Raw genomic sequence first — 21,891 nt, 5'->3', positions numbered from 1 at the left:
TTCTCTCCTCTTTGAAAGTGCAGACTATACATTCTGCTCCATATTTTTGCCTACAGGGAAGCTGAGGGGTCTCTGTCTCCTCATTTGCTCAGAAGGTCACAGAACATCAAGAGAATGCCAAAGGTGCTCCCAGGGGTGCTGCACATCGAAGTCCCTTCCCCTGGAGCCTGACTCTGATTCCTGAGACTGAGCCTTGAGAAGGAAGAGTCTTCAGAAGCACAGCGCCAGCCAGCCTTGTGGGGACCAGGGTGAGGTCTGCCTCTCCTACTGGGGCAGTGCTTGAACGGTGGAGCGTTTTGTCTGACATTTTCGGAGATGGAACTGCCTCCGGTAATGAGCTATCTCCTTTTCTCACAGCTCGGGCGTGTAAAGTGTGTTGGACACTATCAGGGGACACCCGGAAGCCGTGCTCCGCACCTCCACACAGCCTGGCTTCGCAGGCTTCCCCCGAGGGCTGGCTCCCGCCTGGCGCTCCTGCACTGGTCTCTGCTCTTCGCTCACGCGGCGCTTGCACACCTGCAAGGGGAGCAGTGACTGCGAAGCCCAGGCTTCCCTTTCGCCCTTCACCAGACTCCACAAGGGCCACGTGGCCCAGCTCTGGGACCTCAACCCCGTCACACACATCTTGGCCCAGATGCTGGAGACCCGCTTTCCTTCCTGCAGCCCCTCGTGCGTCAAGACTCCCTGCTCCTACATAAACTTGGAGCTTTGCTCTCTGGGGTCAAAGTCAATGGCATCATGTCGGAGAGTCCCGTCTGACCGGGGGCTGTTTCCACCATCTTCCCAGCAAGGGCACTTCCCGTTACCCGGCCCTACTTGGATTTCTGCCTGACACTTATCATGAGGGTTTGGTGGCCTCAACCCTTTTCTTCTCTTGTACTGGAATGGAAAAGAGGCTCACTTGCCAGATGTGTTCAATCAATGTCGAATGCTGTGTAAGTAAATAATTCACGCTTTTTCTACTTCTTTGCACTTGATATGTACCTTCATGGAACACAGATTCTTTACTAAGTATTATCCATAGTTAGCAAAATCATGATAGCAAATAATTGGGATTTGACTAAAAATATTGCTGGGAACTGTCCTCTGCCTGCTGGAGACTTGGAGGGAAGGGTGCTCTGGGTTTCTTGTGCAGACCCTGGGGGCTGACTCCTGAACCTGATGTAGTCCCCCTCCACTGTGTCAGTTCAGATAAGTCCCCTTGCCTGCTCTGCTTCAGTTTCCTCTTCCACTGGACAAGACCCATAGCTAAATTATACTGCAACCTCATGAGGTTTCTATAAGGAAAAGCATAATATGTAAATGCCACAGAATAGTACCTGGCCATTGCAAACACTCGATGAACATCAGTTATTGTGGAATATATGTGAAGAAATAGAGATTTAAGCTCTCAACAAATATTAGAAATTTTATGTTGCTGACAAATTTTTCTTTTTAAAAATACATGATATTTAAGTTGTTGAAAAGCTAACAAGTCATTTTATCCCAGATTATAAACATTTTATTTTTATTCTTTGATTTAAGGAGATCTAGACTTTATTGAAGCTTATATAGAGGTCAGTGTAAGAAGTTCCTCTTTGCAGCATATAAAATCATAAAGCTCTTTACATATAAAAATAAACAAAATGTGACTTAGAATCTATCTAATGACTTCTATCTGACTAACTGAAGTTATCCACGGGGAACCAGGTACATTGATATTCAGCTTTACATGAAAGTGATATAGAATGCCTATTAGCATCTAACAAAATCCCACATTGCTACAAACTCAGCTGAGCCCCAGCAGGAATTAAATCTATAAGCCATAGTTAATGCAAATATACACATTCAAAACTCTGCTGATCCTCTCTGTACAGGAAAATAAAATATAGGTAGTATATAGAGAAAATGTTCTTCTCTGTAACAATCCAAATTACATCAATCTTATTAAAGAAATTAACTGTTTTTATAATAAGGTAAAATGAAAATGATATGCAGATCCATGCTTCTAGAACCACAGCACAACTGTGATACACTTCACTTTCAAAGAGATCCCTTGTTCTTGATGTGGCTTCTGCTATGTAGTGAGATGTAAGTTTTGGAGGTAGATTATCCTGGAGTTTTAAATAATAATAAAAACAACGATCAAACAATTACTTATCATGCACACATTTCCAAACTAAAATCCCCTTGAAATCTCTGTGAATTATTATTCAATCTGAGAAGTATTCATTCAACTTCTTTTAAGACAGACTATTTAAACATGTGAGAGGTGTATGAATAATTTTATCAGCTACCATATAATTTTTTCTTGAATTTGGTAAAGATAGAAAGTGAAGACATGAATGTTACTTTCTTATACTATTATTTATACATCCTACAGTACTATTTATAAATAGTTTGTAAGTATTTATTTAAATATGAATAGAATAATAAAAGCATAGAACATTATTTATTTGTCTAGTGTAATATTCTTTTACCTATAACTTTTCAATTGGAGGAATCAGTGATGGTTTTAACAGAGAAATTAATTGCAATATTTAAGAGTGTATTTGTAATAATATAATCAATAGAAAAATATTTGAAGGGTTGTGTTAAACTTTTCACCAATGTGCTTCCAAGTAGGCTTAGAAATTTTAGATACTAGTATGAAGAAATTCTTGAACAAAACTTGAACAAAAATCATTGAAAACCATGCTAACAAAGAATGTTTGACAATGGAAAATTTCCATTTTCTCTAATGGGCTGGATTCTGAGAAGGTAACTACAATGCAACTTCATGGTAGAAAAAGACAATTACTTTGGCAATTACATAAGGCAATTACTTTGTTCAAATTAGTTTCTGAATCTAATTTTCAGAACATCTTTGCTTCAGATTGATGCATTTTTCTCTTAATTTGCTAACCTAGACTTTTGGTGCTGGTCATATTTATGCGTTCTTATTCCTGACAATCTTAAAATCTTTTTCCAGAGCAGCCATTGGAGAGATTGGTGGAATACCATCACCCTATCCACACTGCCAACTCAGCTAGCTTGCCCTTTTGTGACTTCAGTTGCTACTGGCCAACCCAGTGCCCTGGCACAGATCAGGAGACACTTCATTGTAAGGGATGCAGACTTTCAATCACAGGACTCATTGAGCGTAGAGGTGGTCAGATCCCAGCTCCTAGCTCCACTAGACCTCTGGTTCAAATACTCCTGTGCTGTGTCTTGGGGGTACATCCAGGCACAACAACCCCATGTACTCTGTATCTTGTATGTGTGAACACATAATCAGAGTCCAGGCATTGGGAACTTGGTTTTATTATATACCCATTTCAACCAAATATCATAATCACCTAAAAAGCAAACATTCACCGGAAGAAAACCAAACCATTTGCTTAAAATTGGTGTTTAAAGAAGTGCCCATGTTGTAGAATTTCCTCAAGAAAGAATATTTTTTTAAAACTATTTTCTTACATTATCCTTAAATTGTTTTTATTCATTGTGAACTTAAATGGAATTGGGCATGAAGTTTATAAATCACAAGATTGCACACTGTACATGAACTTCTCTAATACGAGCTTACCGTGAAATTAAGACTGGAACAATTTTCAGCACTAGATGTAATGATTAGTGGACTTTAGCTACACATTATCTGGGTTAATAACTTGGCTCTATGTTACCAACAGGTGAAGAACCTCACAAAGTCTCAGTCTCTCCATTTATAAGAAAAGGTAAGCAGATTACCTGGCTCTCTGGTATTTTATGCACATTAAGTGAGATGGTTCGTGCAGCTTGATAGGTTAGCATTTGACACATGGCACCCACTCAATGATTTGAGGTGACCTCCACATAAGCAATTTTAAGTGATGTTATTTAAATAGTGACAATTCATTTGCATCCTGAAATAGAATGGCTACCTTATCTAATGTTATAAGTTATACTTTGGTTGACGGGGAAAAAAGAAGCTATGAGAACCAAGGATAGGTCTCATAGGATGTGACGTTACCACATATCACCTTCGGTGCCCCTCTGCCCTCCCACCCAGGAACTCTCAACAATGCCAACCACCGTGACCAGCGACACAGGCATTAAGTTTGCACTTTCCTCTTCTTCTAGATTGACCTAAGCTGTGGAATTTGTCCATAAGAGGAGGAAATTTCTATTCTGTTCTAAACCAGGGTGAAGATTTACCTACCTAATTTCCAACAACATTGATAAAAACTACCTCATCCCACTCCCTTCTCCACAACCCACGTGGCTCTGTCCAGAGCTCAGGGTCCAAGATTCCAGTTCGATGAAAACAGCTGAAGGTTACAGATGGGACTGGATGGACCTTATTCTATTTATGTCCATTCTTGAACCAGAAGTCACACATAGCAAAAATGAGGGGTCTCTTCTCCAGCCACAGCCAGGCTGTGATCCTCCACTGATCAATGTTTAAGCCATGTCTATGAAAGAGTCTCTTGATTTTATGAACTTTACCTATTGTTTGAGTTTTTGCTCACAGATAAAATCAATTTCCCAGACATCCACATGGGCATGGTTAAAACTCCCATTGCACACACCAGTCTCACATGCACATTGACACACTTGCACCCACATTCACACACACTCACACACACAGAGTCATTGAGCACCAAGCACTAGACAGCACGTAGAAGAACATATTTGTTTGTAAAGTCAAAGAGGGAAATTCTGTGTGTATTGATGCCCTGATCAAGTTTAGGATTAAGAATTGCAAAAACTTTAATAAGAAATATTTTCCACTCATGGACAAATGCTTCTCCACTACTTCTACTTCTGTATTTGAACAACTGATAAATAGGTAGTATGCTTTTAATAGCATCAGATGGGACCTAAATATTTCATGAACTTTCAGTGATGGTGCATTTGTCAAATACACATTTTGCACCCTGCTCAGGAGCAAGGAAAGTACAGTTTATTTGTTAGTGTCAGCGAGTTTCTGAATAGACTGTGAGCAGAGACCCTCCTCATATTTAGACTGCTTGTCTCAGGTCGCTGAATTCCGCACCTGAACCCTTGAGTTGAGATCGCCTCTCATTCTCTTATTCTTTTGTGTTTTAAAAATAATTCTGTCAGTTGATGCAGATTCCCAGCCATATCTTTCCGGAAGACATTGAAGCAAAACAGAAGTGAATAATTTTCCCCATCTTTTAGATTATTTTTCTTGAATGTGTGAAAAAACTTGTCTGTATGAAACAGTTCCTTAAAAAGAAGAAAAAAGTACACTGGTTGGCAGAAAATGTATCAACGATTTTATTTAAAACTTTTCAGGGTAAAAAATAAAAACAAGAAGTCTTCTAATTTTTAGAAGTCACTGGTTCGCTTCCTGAGAGGTAGAAGCCTTCGCCTATACAATCTCACTGAAGTCTCCCTGAGACAGAGGAGGCAACTCTAAGTCCCCAATCTGCATCATATCTTAATGCCTTTGCCTCCAAGTGTTAAAGCCATTGTCATAATCTATGCAAAAACCGTCAATGAAAAAATGTCCCTTATGATCTTGGTTAGATAGTCAACTTAAGCATGGTGAAAATCCAATTTCCATGCAAATCTAGAAGCAGAAAACAACACAACTGTCATCAAGGGTTCAGTAATTGAGAAAAATTAGGGTCTTTTAGGAAGGCAGGTCAATTCGATGATGATGGTTGTACCCTCCGATGCTGTTGGGAGGGCTTGCGTAACATCTGCTGGAATGACGGTTGGCTTCTCTGATGAAAGCTTCTATGGTTTTGGTGGACAGAGCCCAGATTATTTTTTTAATATCATTTCTCAGGGCTGACACAATGCCAAGCAGCAGGGAGAGGAAAAACCTGGAGTGAGCAAAGCTGCTGGATAATTTGATGGTCTGAGTGGCAGATGTGAGTCCTTGAATTTACAAAGGAAAGGATGTAACATTTTAAGTAAAAATTAAGGGAGCAAAGATAACATAGCCTCCTTAGTAAATGCTTGGCTCGCAGCAAAAGAGAACAAATGAATAGATGGCTGGGGATGTGGCTCAGGGGTAGAGCATCTACCAAGTATGTGTGAGGACTTGGGTTCAATCCCCAGCACTGCAAAGAAAGAATGAATGTAACTCCTCAAGCTCCCTCTTTGGAGCAAGTGCAACCCAGCTGAGCAAGGGTTTGGAGGAAAAGCGCCCAGGCTGCAGGGGAAGGACTCGGTGGGGAGCAAGCTCCTTCGGGGCAAGATGAGATTGGTGTCTACGAAGGACAGAGTTTTAACAAAGGCCGTGAGACCAGCCTGGGCGGAGGCCCACGTGAAGGGTGTATTTCTCAGGTACAAAGGTGACATCTTTCAAAATGTGTATGAGACCAAGGGTGAGTGTGTTAGCAGTAAAGGTAAATTGAGGCCAGAGTGACAGGACAGAACAGACAGGGAAAACTTGAAATAAGTCAAAAGCAGGTAGTTTACCACATACACAGTGTCCCCCAATGGCACGGTGGATATTGGGTAAAAGAACTGCGTAACAGTTGCAAAACTCACATGGTGAATTAAGAAAATATTTTTGTGTTCCCTGCTTTGTTTCAGACATTGTTCTAAGACCATAGGTTAGAAGTGACTAAGATACAACTTGATTCCTGTGCTCAGAGAGAGGAAAGCTAAGGGGGAGAGAGGCACATGCTAGAGCGAATTCTCCCTGGGCAGTTGCGCTCGGAGGAAAAGGTTTAGGCAAGGTGGTATTAGGAAAGAAAAGGAGAGTGCTTTTGATTATTTTGTTTTATTATCTTGGTTTTGGCGTTTTGCTTTATTTTTAAAAGAAAGATAACCTATTTTGATAAATATTTGAAATTAGGAATCTGAACTGGAAGGAATGTAAATGATAGGCTAAGATTTTAAATATTAGCACTTGTGAGATGTACGGAAGCATAAACCAAAACAAGGCCAATTGGAAGGGGACCTTTAGCCTTGGGGAATAAATAACTGCTACATTTTTATTAACTTCAAGAATTGTAGCGTATGCTTTCACATGGCTTTTATTTGTATTTTCCCAGTTATTCTTTTGAGTGTTCATGAAATTTCATCTATCGCAATTCTGCAAGTTTTTCTGCCTCAGTTCCTCAGTGAGATCTTCTACTTGGAGTAGAGGTGGGATACAGGTGGGTGGCAGCCTGGGTGGGTTTGCACACACGATTGCTCACTTCTCCACCATGGTGAAAAGCAGAACCAACTTTTAAGTCAATCATTGAAACTTGTCAAATTCTACTTGCAATTTAAGCTGAGCTTTATTGGATAACTCCATCACACTTCACACACAGTGATAAATTAGGATCAACTCAAAAGCAAGTCCTGTGCCTAACTATACTAACCTGCTAACTCTCAAACCAGTAGGAACCTACAGATAGACTTTTCTAGGCCTTTGCTTTCTCATCTTTGAAATGAAGAGGCTGGGCCACATGATCCTCTACTGTTCTCCTGATGTGGTTGATTATGTATAGAAAAGAACTGTAGGAAAAGCAATGTCTTCTCTCCCTTGTGAAAAATAAGTTATGGAATCTTTCCCTGTCTTGATGACCTTTTAAAAAAACCAACCAACAAAAAAAAACACTCTGTGGTGTGTTGACACAGTCACCTTCAGATAGCTTCGTTGGCTCATTCTGTCAGAACCAGGTTCCAGGATTCCAGCTTATACTACAGAGTGGTCTGTAGACTCAGAGGTATAGGGAAAGCACCCATGAAGTCATCCCACTCCTGTGGAGATAAAGGGAACAGCCATTTCCTTCAGTTTAATAATTCAGTGTACATGGGGGGGGTTATGCATGTGTGCTTAGGGGGACATGGGGATGACCTTTTAGACGAATACAAATAAATTGATATCTATTTTAATTTAAAATACTCAGCATCTATACTAGCTATCATTCATTATCTAGTTACCAGCAATGGTTTCTTTTTCCTCAGGGATGTAGGCTAAATTTAAAACAAGCCAGTACCCAAATTCCTGGAAAAGGTCCATCACCCTGTTCAAGACGATATCACATTCTACAAGGTCACATCTCCAAGGTCACTTCTGGTTCTAAATTTTCCTCCTGCTCTTTTCTTCATTTGCATCTTCCCTAGTTCGGAACAGGAACTTAGTCTCTCTCTCTCTCTCTCTCTCTCTCTCTCTCTCTCTGTCTTTTTGTTAGCTCAAGGACAGAAGAACTAGTTCATCCTTTCAAGCTCCTCTTGAAACACGGTGCTTTATCTCTTACACACCTGTTGGCATGCAGCATTCTGGTCAAGTCGCAGGTAGGGCTGTTGGGATTCACGGTTCTTAAGAGCTCCATCGGCTCGTCCTCTGAGGGGACATAACTTCTGGCCACTCAACTAAAGATCACAGCCTCCTACTCGGTGGCTTCTCTTCTTGGCACCCCTATTTCCTTTTCAAAATGACTCTTTCTGCTGTCTCCCTTCACCCCTTCATTTTAGAATCACTCTTTCCAAAGTCTAAGTGGTTAACAGTTCATTTCCCTAAACAGCCTTATCCCAGGAATAGCAGGAGGAGACTAGTAAACAACGATTGCACAGAACGTGTGCATGTGTCTGTGCTCGTGTGTGTGTATGCACTCATGCATGAGAGTGTGTGTAGCCCAATTCCTATTGAATTGAGTTTCAATGTATTTTTAACTCTTTGGAAAAGTTGCCCGCTTACAGAAACAGCCATAGTCATTATTGAATGTCACAATAAGTAGTTTGTGTTGACGTTGCTGCTGCCCATTGGGCAAAGCTGGTGACCAAACCCAGGCAGCAGGGTTGCCAGGAAAGAGCAGCTAGTGCCTGCTTCCCTCTTTGTGTTTCTGGGAACAGGCAAAGTTTCAAGGGACACCCGAATGATCATTTATGTCCCTATGGTTTTTTATAAGTGCAGGTATCCACACTGGAGGCAACTTTTTAAGAACTTCTTAACAATCGTGTGTGGGAGGATGAAGTCTGCACAACACACCTCGTACTGCACGCCTCCCTGGAGGATGGAGCTAATTAGTGAGCAAATGAGCCAACTTTACGGAGGGGAGGGCAGCAGGTTCCCTTGGGGTCTTAAACACTCCAGCAGCGCGTGCTGGCTTCCGACAGAGCTCTCGCACCGTCTTCCTGATTTCCCTTTTAGAGTCTAAATAATTTAAAGACATACATGTTCGTAAGAAAGGGGTGAAGTATGAGTTCACAAATTACTACAGGCCATCGAGAAGCTGCTGGCGTGGTTAATCTTAAAATCACACCTTAAATTGATTTAATTAAGGCATTCATTATGCTACCTAATCTTAAAAATTTTAGACTCCAGAAAAAAACATAGCAAAAATATTTCATACATTTAAAACACTCTCCATACAAGTGGCATCACGAGCTGACCACGTGCGACCTAACAGGGCACTCAAGTGGTCCAGTTGTTTCATGAGTCCTCAAACACCTTCATCTCCCAGTCACACCTGGAATTTTATGTTGAGGTTCGCCGACAAAATGATCTAAGCTTTGGATTTAAAATGATCTTGAATATTTTTGAATTTCACCTTGAGTCTAATTACTTTAAGACCTTGCTCCTGTCTTCAAATGGTTCTGTCACTTTGAAGTCCCTCTTCTCTCATTCCTGACGTCTTTTGGACAGGTGTATCAAAATACCTTCACCGGGGCTGGGGAGATAGTTCAGCTGGTAGAGTGCTTGCCTTGCAAGCACAAGGCCCTGAGTTCGATCCCCAGTACCGCAAAAAAAAAAAAAAAAAAAAAAAAAACCTACACCTGAGACACCAAGTGGAAGAAGAACCTATGTCTTTCTCTCTTGGAAATCCAGCACTATTTGCCTGTGACTGCCTTTGTCACAGACTCTACGTCAAGAAATAAAGAAATGAACACGTTCTTTGTGAGAAAGAGGGTCACATACAATATGGCTGTGGACTCACTATTTATGGAAATAATATAGATGGAGAATTCGGTAACAAGAGAGAGATTCATGTTTGCCTAAGTGGCACATGCCAGTTCTATTGACTCAGACTCTGAATTCCAATTTAGTATTTGACAATGATCTCTGGCATATGCAGAGCATCTCTGTTCTTTCTCAAAAGTAGGTGAGAGAAACTTAAACTTGGAAAAGTTACACTTTCCCGGCTAAATGAGAAAACTAGCAATAGCACTAATTGACTCTGTTCTCAGTTGAGGGAGCTGAAGGGTCTGTGGCCGTGGCTTTGGACTCCCTAAAAGTTTATGTGTGTGGAGACTTCTTGAGAAGGGCGTCTCTGCAGCCTGTGAGCACTTGTCATTCCTGATACGCTCCTGGCAACACAGCACATGACTCCTGCTTATCATCAGCTGCGACTCATGCCCAGAACCACCAGGGAGAACGATGGCATTTTTTGGTTTCATGGCATGGTGAAAAGGCAACTTTGGCCAAGCAGTAGGAGGGACAGACCTTTTTCAGGAACAGAAACTTCCTCCACCACCAGTGGGAGCTCTTGACCTAAATGTTTCCCAGTGCTAATGCCTGGAATGAATCAGCCTGGTGTCTGTCTCAGTGAAGGGAAGGAGACCTCTGAGGAGCCCACAGAAGTGTGAGTGTGCATGTGTGCGTGTGAGCCACATCTGTGTGCCCGCGTGTTTCATTGACCCTATGTGATTTTCACAGTCTTGGAAAAAAGAGCAACATTTTAGACGAGATTGCAGTTGTTAATAAAAGTAGGAGGGGCAATAATAGCGCCATCTCCTGAGACCTGCTGTATTAGAAACTAACAAATGGATCCCCTCAAATGCAGCCCCAACTGTTTAAAGGCCAGCAGACAGGGCAGATCGCCTTGGCCTCGCGGACTCCTACACGCTCCTGGCAACTCCAGCCTCTTACACAGCCTTTCTTCTTTCCACCTGTGAAGGCTTTTTCCCTCTATCTTCTTTTAGGCTCCTCAAGTTCAAGTAGTCTGTCTATAAAAGGCTTCTCTACATGAACTGGGCACAAATACCAGAATTCAGAGGTTTGGGGTTTTTCGTTGGTTTGTTTTGATTTGCTTTATTTTTGTTCACTTATGTGACTCAAAAGAAAAATAAAGGATTTTTTTTTAAAAAAACAAGAAATACAGAGGATGAATGTAGAGTTTAACAATACGTGCAGTATTTTAAATGTCTGAACCATTGTTCAGACTATGACCAGATTGGAAGCCGCATTGCCTTGGGCCTGTCACTGTGGGCAGACTGAGTGGCAGGGACCTGGGCTCCCTCCCTGAAGCAGCTGGGTGTGTGAGGGGTAAGGCTTTGGGAGCGACTGCTGGTTTCGGTGGGGGTGGAGGTGGGGCGATTTATGAGTCCTCAAACATATCTATTCACCTCACCCAGGAACACAAGGTCTTTCCATAAAGAACGATGATTAATAGGTAGTTGACAAAGAGCCCTTTCCAGAGAGGGAGTCAGCAACAATGGGGTCCAAAGAGTCAATAGAGTTTGTTCAATCTTCCTTCTGAACAAGATGACTTCTGTCTACCTAATAATTTCCCAGCATGATCCCTTCATGGACGGGGCTGCTTCTCTTTATCCTAATTCTCAGTTTCAGCAAGAGATAAAGGCAAGATCTAAAGGAAAGCACAGGATGGAAAGAGCGAGATGAAGCCACTCACAGGATCCAGCTGCCCTCCTGCCTCAGTGGGTAATGGTGGCCCCGCCACATGTCCTTCAGAGGGAACCCTGGAAAGGCAGAGAAAATATTAGGAACTAAGTAGAAAAAATTAGATACTTAGGCACGGCCTGTTGATGCATATGGACGGTAGCTGATATCTCACTGAACAGGAGACAGATATTTGTGGTGAAAATATTAGAAAATGAAAAAATGCACAAGGAGATGAGAGAACGTGTTCTCTACACCTGGGCTATCTTAGATTACCAGAATGTAAAGTCACAGGTAGAGAAAGGTGAGCTTGGAAATGTGGGAGCCCAGTCTGGAGAAAGTTGAGTTGAAGAAAGAACAGAATCCAAATGTACTTATTGGCATTTTTATTTATGCCTATGAGACTTTTATTGATTTTTTTCATACACTGTTTATATTCCTTTCTCCCAAAGTTAAGAAGATATCACCCAAATTATGTTTCAAGATTAGAGGAAAGAGAAAATAATTTTTCATTTAAGTCGGAGGCCAAAGGGAAACAAAAAGAGGAAGAGTTACGAGGTAAGATAACTGATACCCAAGGAAGGTCCTGACTCTATTGGGGGCATAATTCCAGAGACACCCCCAAACATCTGGCTCTGTAGTTACCGAATCAAACACTAACATAGGTACTGCTGCAAGGGGATTTTGCAGATGTAATTGATGTCCCCAGTGAGTTAAGATACTAAGAATCCCTGGGTGAATGTGGTCTACCCAGGAAACTCCTGACCAGCAGAGTTTTCTCAGGTTAGTTGTACAAGTTAGAGATTCCAAGTGTGGGAGAGCGCTGATGTGAGGAACCTGCCTGCTGTTATGGTGTGAGGCCCAGGGGCAGGGAAGCAGGGGATCTCTAGGGACTGAGAGTCGCGGCTGGCACAGTAGCCGGGACCCTGAGATCTCAGTCCTGCAGCTCCAAGGAACTCGTCCCCGCCAGCAAGGGATGAATGTGGGAGAAGATGCAGAGTTCCAGGTAAGAGCCCTGCCCACTGACCCTGTGAGTTTGGCCTCATGAGACCCCCAGCGGAGCCCCGCTAGGCCATCCGGGGCTTCTCACCTGCAGAACTGGGAGACAAGAAGTGAGTGTTGTGTGAAGACACTTGTGGGAACTTGTTACAACAGCAGCACACCTTCATCACAGAAAGGAACAGAAAGGAAAAGGGAAGAAAAGGAAGCTCCAGGCTTCCAGGGGTGTTGCCTCCTCCTCAGAGGAGCATTCCTCACGTGCCCACAGCTGGGTTCAAATCCACTGGACCCTGAAATCCCAAGCCGCCACTCAGAACTGCTGGCAAAGCTTTGAATTCAAGCAGAGCCCATCCCCACATTGGAATGGCCTCGATTACTCCTAAGTCAACACTTTAAAGAATGTTTTCTTCTATTAGATTCCCTGTTGAGTACATATTTCATTTACGAAGGGAAAGCTAAGTTCTTGTGACATTTCACCACTGTAATTTTTAAATTATACATTCCAAGTTCTAAATAGTTGAGCTCTGAAGCACAGGCTGCTGGCAAATTGGAGATTCCCTTTAGCTTGTGCATGTTTGTGTGCATGTGTGTGTGTGTGCACGCACACACAAGTTTCTCAAATAACTTTCCTTTTAATTTGCTGACATTTGTACCTTGGATGGAGCTGTAGAAATAATTATAAAGTGGATTGAATATCAGGGGATTAACAAATCATTCTATCATGCTTATACTTTAACTTTCGGAATCAGCGATGGAATTTTTTTAGAGCAATAACAACACAAACCTAATGATCTTTGCCCCACCTCTACGAAGTAAACAATGATTCCATTCTCAGGGTAATGAAAACAAGTTCGGGAACTTCCTGAGGACGGATAAAACCAGACTCCATCAGAGTGTCTTCCTGCTGTGTTCTTGGCTTCACCTCTGCCAGATGTTGCAGGGTAGACCTGAACCCTTTGGTGTGCGTGATGAAAGACAATCAGAGAGCTGCCCCAAACAGCCTTCTCTCCCTTCGTTTGCTGCAGGGAAACCATTTCTGCTCATGTTTTATTTTTTGCACACTCTAACCCAAACCTGGACATTATGAAGCAGATTAAAAAGAGATCTCCCCGTCCAGTCCCCTGTCCACGGCGTATCTGTCTCGGCAGAGATTCTGGAGTTGAAACACTTCTGGCAACAGCAGGAACCTAACTTCAAAATTTATGCCGAGGGGCTGAAGTAGGATGTCTCTGTGTGAGCCCCCTGCCTGCCGAGCACTTCAGATTTCTTTCTCTCCTTATTTATTTTATGATCTAAAAATACCCAGAACAGATCAACTAAGACTGCAAATAAAGAAGCAGGCATGGGGAAATGTAACTCGATTGTAAAAAATATTCATCTTCAAAACGAAAGGAGGATTGAGGCCCATTTAATCAATAGCTCAATGGTTCTCCTGTTTATCATTAGCTTGGCACACACTGAAGTTTCACACTCGGACTTCTGGATCACCTGTGTAGCTAACGGGTGTAGACAAATGAAGCACTTCCAGTCTTTTCTCCCTCCTTTTTAATTTTGTTAAATTTTTTTAAACCTCCAGAAATGTCCATACCAATTATTCTGAATGTATTTAAATGGACGGTTGGAGATAAACTTAGTAAGCTGCAAGGGTCTCTGTCCATGTTCTACTTCTCCTTTGACCTCATTAATCCCTAAGCCTTATACGTATTTAATTTCCCATACCCAGCCAAATAAATTCATCCTAAAACAACATCCCCCCATTCTTAATATCATACTAAATAGATCTTTGGAATCCTTTGGAAAATTCCTCCAAAATTTCACCCATTGGATGCATATTTTAAAAAGAAATTAGTACATTTTATTATTAAAACTTAAGGTAGGCGGTAGATATAATTTCCCCAAGTGCCTGACTCCCACATAGAAGCTTCTGTAATGAAAAAGGGTGACTCTACCTATGGGAGAACTGTTCTTTTCCACTTTATCATCACATTCAAATTCAGATGATTTTGATTTGTAGAGTGTTCAGTAAACATTAGTGGTTAAAACCATGATTTATTTACATAAGTTTTTATATTATTTCTTGTCCACATGAAGTTAGTGGGATTTAAATTTCCATTTGGTCGATTGTAAAAGCATCACAGTTATATTTGTTTGAAATTGTCGTCAAATGACCTAGTGTGATCTTGGAGTGGAAAGACAAAAAGGGCCATTATTTATCCCTGTCTCTGGGCCAGGCCTGATGCTACCCAGATTATATCTCTGGCTTTTCACCTTTATCGATGATAATCTGTTTAGGAACTTACAATGAAGAATCAACGTAAAGCTGGTAAATGAATAAATGCGACTTTAGAAATCAGCACCAGTCCACCACGGAGGGCCACACCTGTAACCCCAGAACTCGGAAGCTGAGGTAGGATAAATGGCAGTTCAAGATCGGCCTTAGCAGTTTAGCAAAAACTTACATCAAAATAAAAATTAAAAAGGGCTGGCGATGGGGTGAGTGGTAGAGCAACCCCGGGGTCAATCCCAGTGCCAAAAAACAAAACAAGCAAACAAACAAAACCACACCATTTTTAATTCAAAATACACAAAATATCACCTGCTTGAACATGAAGCAGGGACTTGCCTCAGTGCCTCTGTAGGAACACCCACGCGATTTCTCTTTGGGCTCTTGAATACAAAGTGGCCACGTACTCAATTTTCTTTGGTGGTAACTCATCTATTCATGTTTTATTTTCCTGTTCAGGAGAAATTTGCTTCTTGTTTTACAATGTAGGAACACACATCTCTTTCTTCTCTGCTCACTTAGTCCTGACAAACACCTCCAGGTGTCTCTCCAGCTCCTTTGCTGGAACATCTCACCTGTCACCTTTCCTGTGTGTGAGCTCATCCCGCGCAGTGCCTATTTCTGCTCTTTCAGATCTCAGTTTTGAGGCTCCTGTACAAACAAGGTGGCCCAATTGTGACTTAGGCTCTTCCTTCACTGTACTTCCCAATACACCCACGATGGAAAAATGAAAAGATGCTTTCTTAAATTGTTTTCTAAAATGATTCAAATTTACCTTAAATGAATCTGAAACCTGACTTTTTGGAAACACGATAGATGAAGACAGTCTAACAAGTAGAATGTTTGGTTCATAGTTATGTTTTGTGCAGAAACTCTGCCTTACATTGAAAACTGTTCCAAGTACTGACTCAGACTTGCCAAAGGTTGCTCACGGAAGATAAAGGTGCCCTTCACCGGGAGCCCAGCATTATGTCAAGTCTTCCCTCCGGCAATCTGCAAGAGCCCACATTTAGCAAGTCTAGGACAGGGTTCAAGATTTCTGTTCTGCAGATACTGCCTTCCTTTAGTGACTTTCTATTTTCCATGACAAAGTGCCAAAACTGTGGTTTTACTTTAGTGCATGAATAAACAGATCTACTTTGTATTTTTATAATGAAAGACATCCAGGTGAACAGGTGAAAGGTGTCTCATAACTGTGAAGTGAAAAACACATACTGTGTAAAAGGGCAAGGGGATCTTTGTGATTTTTAAATATAATAAAAAATGCTATGCTACTGCCTCCATTGAATATTGAAATGGAAAAGGACGTGATTAAAATGGTTATCCTAAGTATTTGGTATACAAAAGGAAAAAGGCCCCAGATGAATGATATGAATACTCTCACTTCAGAAGGCCTCTCCTCTGCCCCTGTGCAGAGGTGGCTTCTGCCCTGATCACATTCTAAGTACTTCTCATCCTTTCTTGGCACAGCTCAAGCCTCTCCTGCTCCACATGGACGATCATTCACTCACCTGTCCCTCAGCTCCGATTCTGGCCATGGCTTTCCCTTCACAGCTGGTTCAGGACACAGGGCACTTTCAACCGCTAAGTCCAAGCAGGTTGGAGGGGCCCAGGCCTGAAGGACTTGCCCATCCACCAAAATTCCTCCCCAACCCTTGGTTCCTGCCATTTAGAAGAGTTTGTCAAGGGGTCTAGAAAGAACTGGCAGCTGCCTGTGGGCTCCATCCTAGAAGGTCAATGTTCTCCTCTGCTCCAGGACCAGCCACCTCCGAGATTTCATTCACACCCTTTCCTGGGGCTGGACCCTGAGGGTAGGGATGGTAAACCACATCTCATGCACCACTGGCTAGTGAGTCGTGGTCACAGAATTTCCTGGGCTCCCAACTTCTTCTTTTCCTTAGTACCTTCAGCTTGGCCACTTGCCTCCAAACTGCTTGTCTCTCTTAAGAAAAGTGCTGCTCTTGTAAAATGCAACTCTAACGCCCAGAGTCAGTGACTTTAGACAAGTAAAAAGTTACTCCTCATTGTCATCATATCTAATAGGGACCTGGACAGTGAATGGAGCCAAAGCTGGGGTCCTTCAACTCCCTGGGGAAGCAACAGCCTCTGTGGAGGGGAGCTGCATTCTGCTCCAGGGGCCCCCACGTTCACCCCCAGTTTGGACGCTCAGTACATCAAAAATTTTTATTCCTTTCAATGAGTTTTGGTGCCTACTAGGGATGTTTGATCTTATTTACAAAAACAAAACTACAAATACTTGTTCTCAACTATTTTTTCTTTCTTCCCTGACCAGAACAATATATGGTGAGAAAGGTTTTTAATATCTGAAAAGAGGAACAGGGACTGATGATACCAGAAGAAATGGAAAACCAGATTTTGATAATATAGTAAAATATCACCCCAGTATTTATATGTGGGTGATGCTGAGGTTTGGGGTGGTTTTCACTCAGCCACAAGTCCTGCTGGCTTTCCGACGTCTCTCCGGGGGCCAGCACCTCCCAGGTGCTGAACGTAGCCGTCTGATTGAGTCCTCACAGGCCTGGCATAGTTGGTACTCAGATTTTTCCAAGGGACTGAAACGACTTGCTCAGGTCCAGGGACCTTCCCTTCAGCTCTGTTCACAGGGAGCCCTGATCAGTGGCAGAACCCTTAGTGGATCTTGCTTTGCAGAATCATTACACCGCTGTGTTTCATAAGCAAAAATGACAATTCACGCTCTAATGAAAACAGCTTTTTTTTTTTTTTTGCGGTGCTGGGGATCGAACCCAGGGTCTAATGAAAACAGCTTTTTAAAGAGATCTGGAGAAAGCGTTTTCATAAACCAAAATGTTTGTCTTAAACGTGTTATTTTCCTCGTAAATTAAGCCAACCTCTCTTAAGATCACCCACTTTTTACTCTATTGTACAAATGAAAGTGTACAGTTGCATTAATTGCGGGCTTGGCCCGTGGAGCCAGCTACAGCTAAGTTCAGGAGATCACGATAAATAAAATAGAAATATACCAAGGTAACAGAGAAAAAAGGACATGTGGTATAACTTGAGTTTGTCTCTCCAATCTCTTGTCTGGTCTCCTCAACAAGACATAAGGATTGGGGTCTGAGGTGTAACTCAGTGTAGACTTGCCTCACATGCACAAAGCCCTGGGTTCAATCCTCAGTGTGGCAAAAAAAAAAAAAAAAAAATAAGCAATAATAATTGGAAAACTTCTGTGAAGTGAATGAGGAGAACGTTGAACTAGGACAAGAGGGAAAAGCCTTTAGTCTTGGTAAGACTCAGGGACGACCAAGTGGGGAAAGCGGAGCTGGATGGCTGACAGGAGTGTGGACGGCTTGGGACCATGGCTGCCACTTCCCACCTGTGGGGAAGAGTCAGTGCTGGACTCGGAACAAGGAGAACCAAGAAGCAGCCCTGGAGATGGAGGAGGGGGCTGTGCAAGAGGAGAGGGCGGGACGCTTAGCTAGATCCCGTCACCCTGAGCATGCCCCTTCTCCCTTCGCAACCCTCCAGCTGTCTCATGGACCCGCAGGAGAGTGCACAACCGCATCCACTGACTTTCAGGTCAGAGGCATCTCAGGGGCTGTTGTGGAAGTGAACCGGGCTGACACGGAAGTGTTTCTAAGCACGGCCCTCCTGACCACACCGCCCACACCACCCACGTCCCACAACGAGCACGTTTTATTCATCAGAGACACCTGGCACATTTTTACCTAGGAATTGCGTGCTCAAATTCAGACCGGTTACAAAGATCATCCAACATCTATGTGAGACATAGCTGGTGCTTCAGCAGAGGGAGTTTGGATTTGGGAAGTCAACTGACAAAGCTTTCTGTTCACCTAGTATCTGTCTATCTAGCACCTGTCTCTTTTGAAACCCAACTCTCATGGGAGGCAGGATTATCTCTCCCTCCCTCGGAACTCCCTCTGGTCTTCTCTTTCTGTGTTTAGCAATCCTGTAGACACTCCACGGTTTGGAGATGTTTGCATACATACAACTTCTTAGACTTCACTCTGATTTTGGAAATACTGATTCAGCATACATATTTTTTTCTTTGCATCAGTGGGGGTTGAGCCAAGAGGAACGAACACTGAGCTACATCCCAAGCCCTTTTTATTATCTTTTTTTTTTTTTTTGGCGGTACTGGGGGTTGAACTCAGGGCCTTGTGCTTGCAAGGCAAGCACTCTACCAGCTGAGCTATCTCCCCAGCCCCCTTTTTATTATCTTGACACGGGTTTTTGTGATGTTGACAGACTGGCTGCCATCTTCCTGTCTCAGCCTCCCACGTCATGGGATTACAGGGGTGGCCCCCCGTGCCCAACTCCATCCAGTCTTCAAAACATTTTCAAGTTTCATCTTTAAGATGGAGGTGCTCTGGCGAACAGTTCAATTGTTTTTCTGTTTTCCTCTGTTGGAATGAAATTTTCATGACCTTAGACACATATCTGTCACATCAGCTGCTACTTTCAGTGCACAGGGTGTGTCTGACACGTCCTGGACTTGGAACAGCGGTTGAGTGAGTCCTCGCCACCCACAATGGGTCCTGCTGCCATGCCCTGGAGGGCTAGCCCAGTCACTGTGTTCCCACAGGCCTAGAGCAGGATGGACCAGGAAGGAGCTCCTAACCCAGGGGTATGTCAGTCGCCTAATTTCTGATTAAAAATCAGAGAAGATGAGCGCTGGGACACTCCGGAATGGTGGCCCACGCCTGTGGTCCCAGCCTGTAGCTTCAGCACTCAGGAGACTGAAGCGGGAGAATCTCTGTGAGCCCAGGATTTCAAGACCAGTTTGGAACATTGCAAGACCTGAATCAGAAGAGAACCTGGGGGTTAGGAACGTGAGGGTCTTGTTTTCATAACTTTCTCCTACTTTTTATGATTGAATGAGCCAGTTACCACTTACACATTTGATATCATTCACTGAAGTTCTTCCCTCGAATCCCATTTGTCATGCAGTATAGCAAAACTACAGGTGGCGTCAATTCTTAAGCTTCTTCCAGTCTAACCAAGTCGCACAATTCATAGGAAGCGGGGATGGGGACCATGGGTTTCTGATAGGACACTGTGCCTGCCACATGTGAAGGCTCAGTACACTCACCTGTTCACTGCACAGTGAGCGCCACCCATGTGCCACTCAGTGCTTCCCACACTGGGATACTACAAGCTACACAATTGACTTTGACTGTGAGGGACTTGCATTTCAGCTGCAGAAATGAGAGATATATTTTCAAAAGTATTTTCCAAAATTGAGTAATATTGGAAATGGTGATATCCTCAAAGAAGGAAAAGACTCAAGTAAAAAGGATTAGGGCATTCAGAAGGTTGATATTTGTGAAACAGTGGTCAAGAAAGGCCCATGGGGCTGCGGTCTTCCTGTCTCAGCAGATGTGTGAGCAGATACTGAGGAGGTGCTGAAGTGCTTAGTCTCTCTTAGGGAGACTAAGTACACAGGTGAAAGAAATTGCAGAAGACCTAAGAATGGAAGGAGCGCCAGAGTATAGGAGATTTAGGAGAAGCGGTGTTGCAGGAACAGAGTGAGCCATGGGAGAGTTAAGAAACATGTCAAGGATACAGTGAAGCCAGATCATGAGGACCTTTAAAAATCATGCCGATGACTTTGGTTTTGATAGGGAGGGATGCGGGGGGCCACCAAAGGGTCTGAGCAGTGGAATGATGAAGTCTGAATCATATTTTAAAAGGTCTTTCCAGAGGGCAAGAAAGAACCCAGGAAGACCTGCGAGGAAGGACTTTCGGCCACACAGGTAAAAGACAGGTCTGAATGAGACATGGTCTCCCATCTTACAGAAGAGTTTCTTAATATGGCTACTGGAAATGAGTAGGCTACTCGTCAAGAACACTTCTCTAGCAACCTGAAGAAGCGTCAGCTTCCTTTCCACAAGATCGCAACCCTTCCAGAAGGTCTTAGTAATGCCATTGGGGGACGGCAAACAAACATAAAAAACACGGGGAAGATCGAGGAGAACAATAAAACCAGAGCCGCATATTGAAACAAATGCTGCTGGAAGAAAGCAATAGCCTGTAATCGAATGGTGGCCACAGGGAGAAAGACGGCCCACTGATCCAAGGAAACAGGGTTAGAGAGAAGGACTGAGGAGGGAAGCAAAGCAGGAGGGCAGGGGAGGGCGCCAGGATGGATTCCCGAGAAGCCCTAAGGAGGCGTCCACAGCCTGGGCAGGCTCAGCTGCCCACAGCTGGCCTGCTGACTGGGAGGCTCCTTCTCACCTTCTCACCTGGGCACGGCGTAAGTAGAGGCTTGGGCTGCACCTATTCACAGCGCTTTCGTGGCTATTAGGGAGTATGTGGGAACTGACCTTGGAAATTGGGAGTTACTTTACAGCTGTACCATTAGTATCACTTTTATACACACTGGGGAAAATGGTTATGAATGACATGCTCATTATTTTTTTTTAAATCAACCGTGTTCAAACATGAATATCCTCCATACTTCTTCCCTTTTTAAAGGAAGGGAGCTAACAGGATTGGTCTACCCTGCGCTGTTGCATTTCAAAGAAAGAAAGACACTGGCAATGAGAATAAGAGTAGAAATACAATTTAAAGATGGGAGCAGAACCTACGAAATAATAGTTATACTCTTCATAGCGTCCTTGTCCGGAGAGGCACTTCTGAGATAGAGTTAATCCGTAGAAATTATTGTGATGTAGAGGGTGTTATATCACATTTAACAAATGAGGGTGCCAGGTCTTAAAAGTGGATGCATTCCACAAATATTTAAAAGTGTCTTATATTCTTGTCCTGGGGGAAGAGTGTTAAGAAATACAGGCAAACTGGTTGCACACCTGTAATCCAAGTGGCTTGGGAGGCTAAGGCAGGAGGATGGTGAATTCAAAAGTCAGCCTCAGCAACTTAATAAGGAACAAAGTGACTCAGCGAGACTCTGTCTCTAAATTAAAAAAAAAAAAAAGAAAGAAACAGGGCTGCGGATGTGACCCAGTGGTTGAGCAACCTGGATTCAATGCCCAGTACCAAAAGAGAAATACAAGCAAGGTACTAAGTTCATAGAACTCAGTGGAGCAGGACAGACTATCCGTGAATACTA

The sequence above is a fragment of the Sciurus carolinensis genome, chromosome 5 (genome assembly GCF_902686445.1).
Source record: "Sciurus carolinensis chromosome 5, mSciCar1.2, whole genome shotgun sequence".
Taxonomy (NCBI): domain Eukaryota; kingdom Metazoa; phylum Chordata; class Mammalia; order Rodentia; family Sciuridae; genus Sciurus; species Sciurus carolinensis.
The sequence above is the reverse complement of the archived record's forward strand: the minus strand, read 5'-3'. Positions refer to the sequence as shown.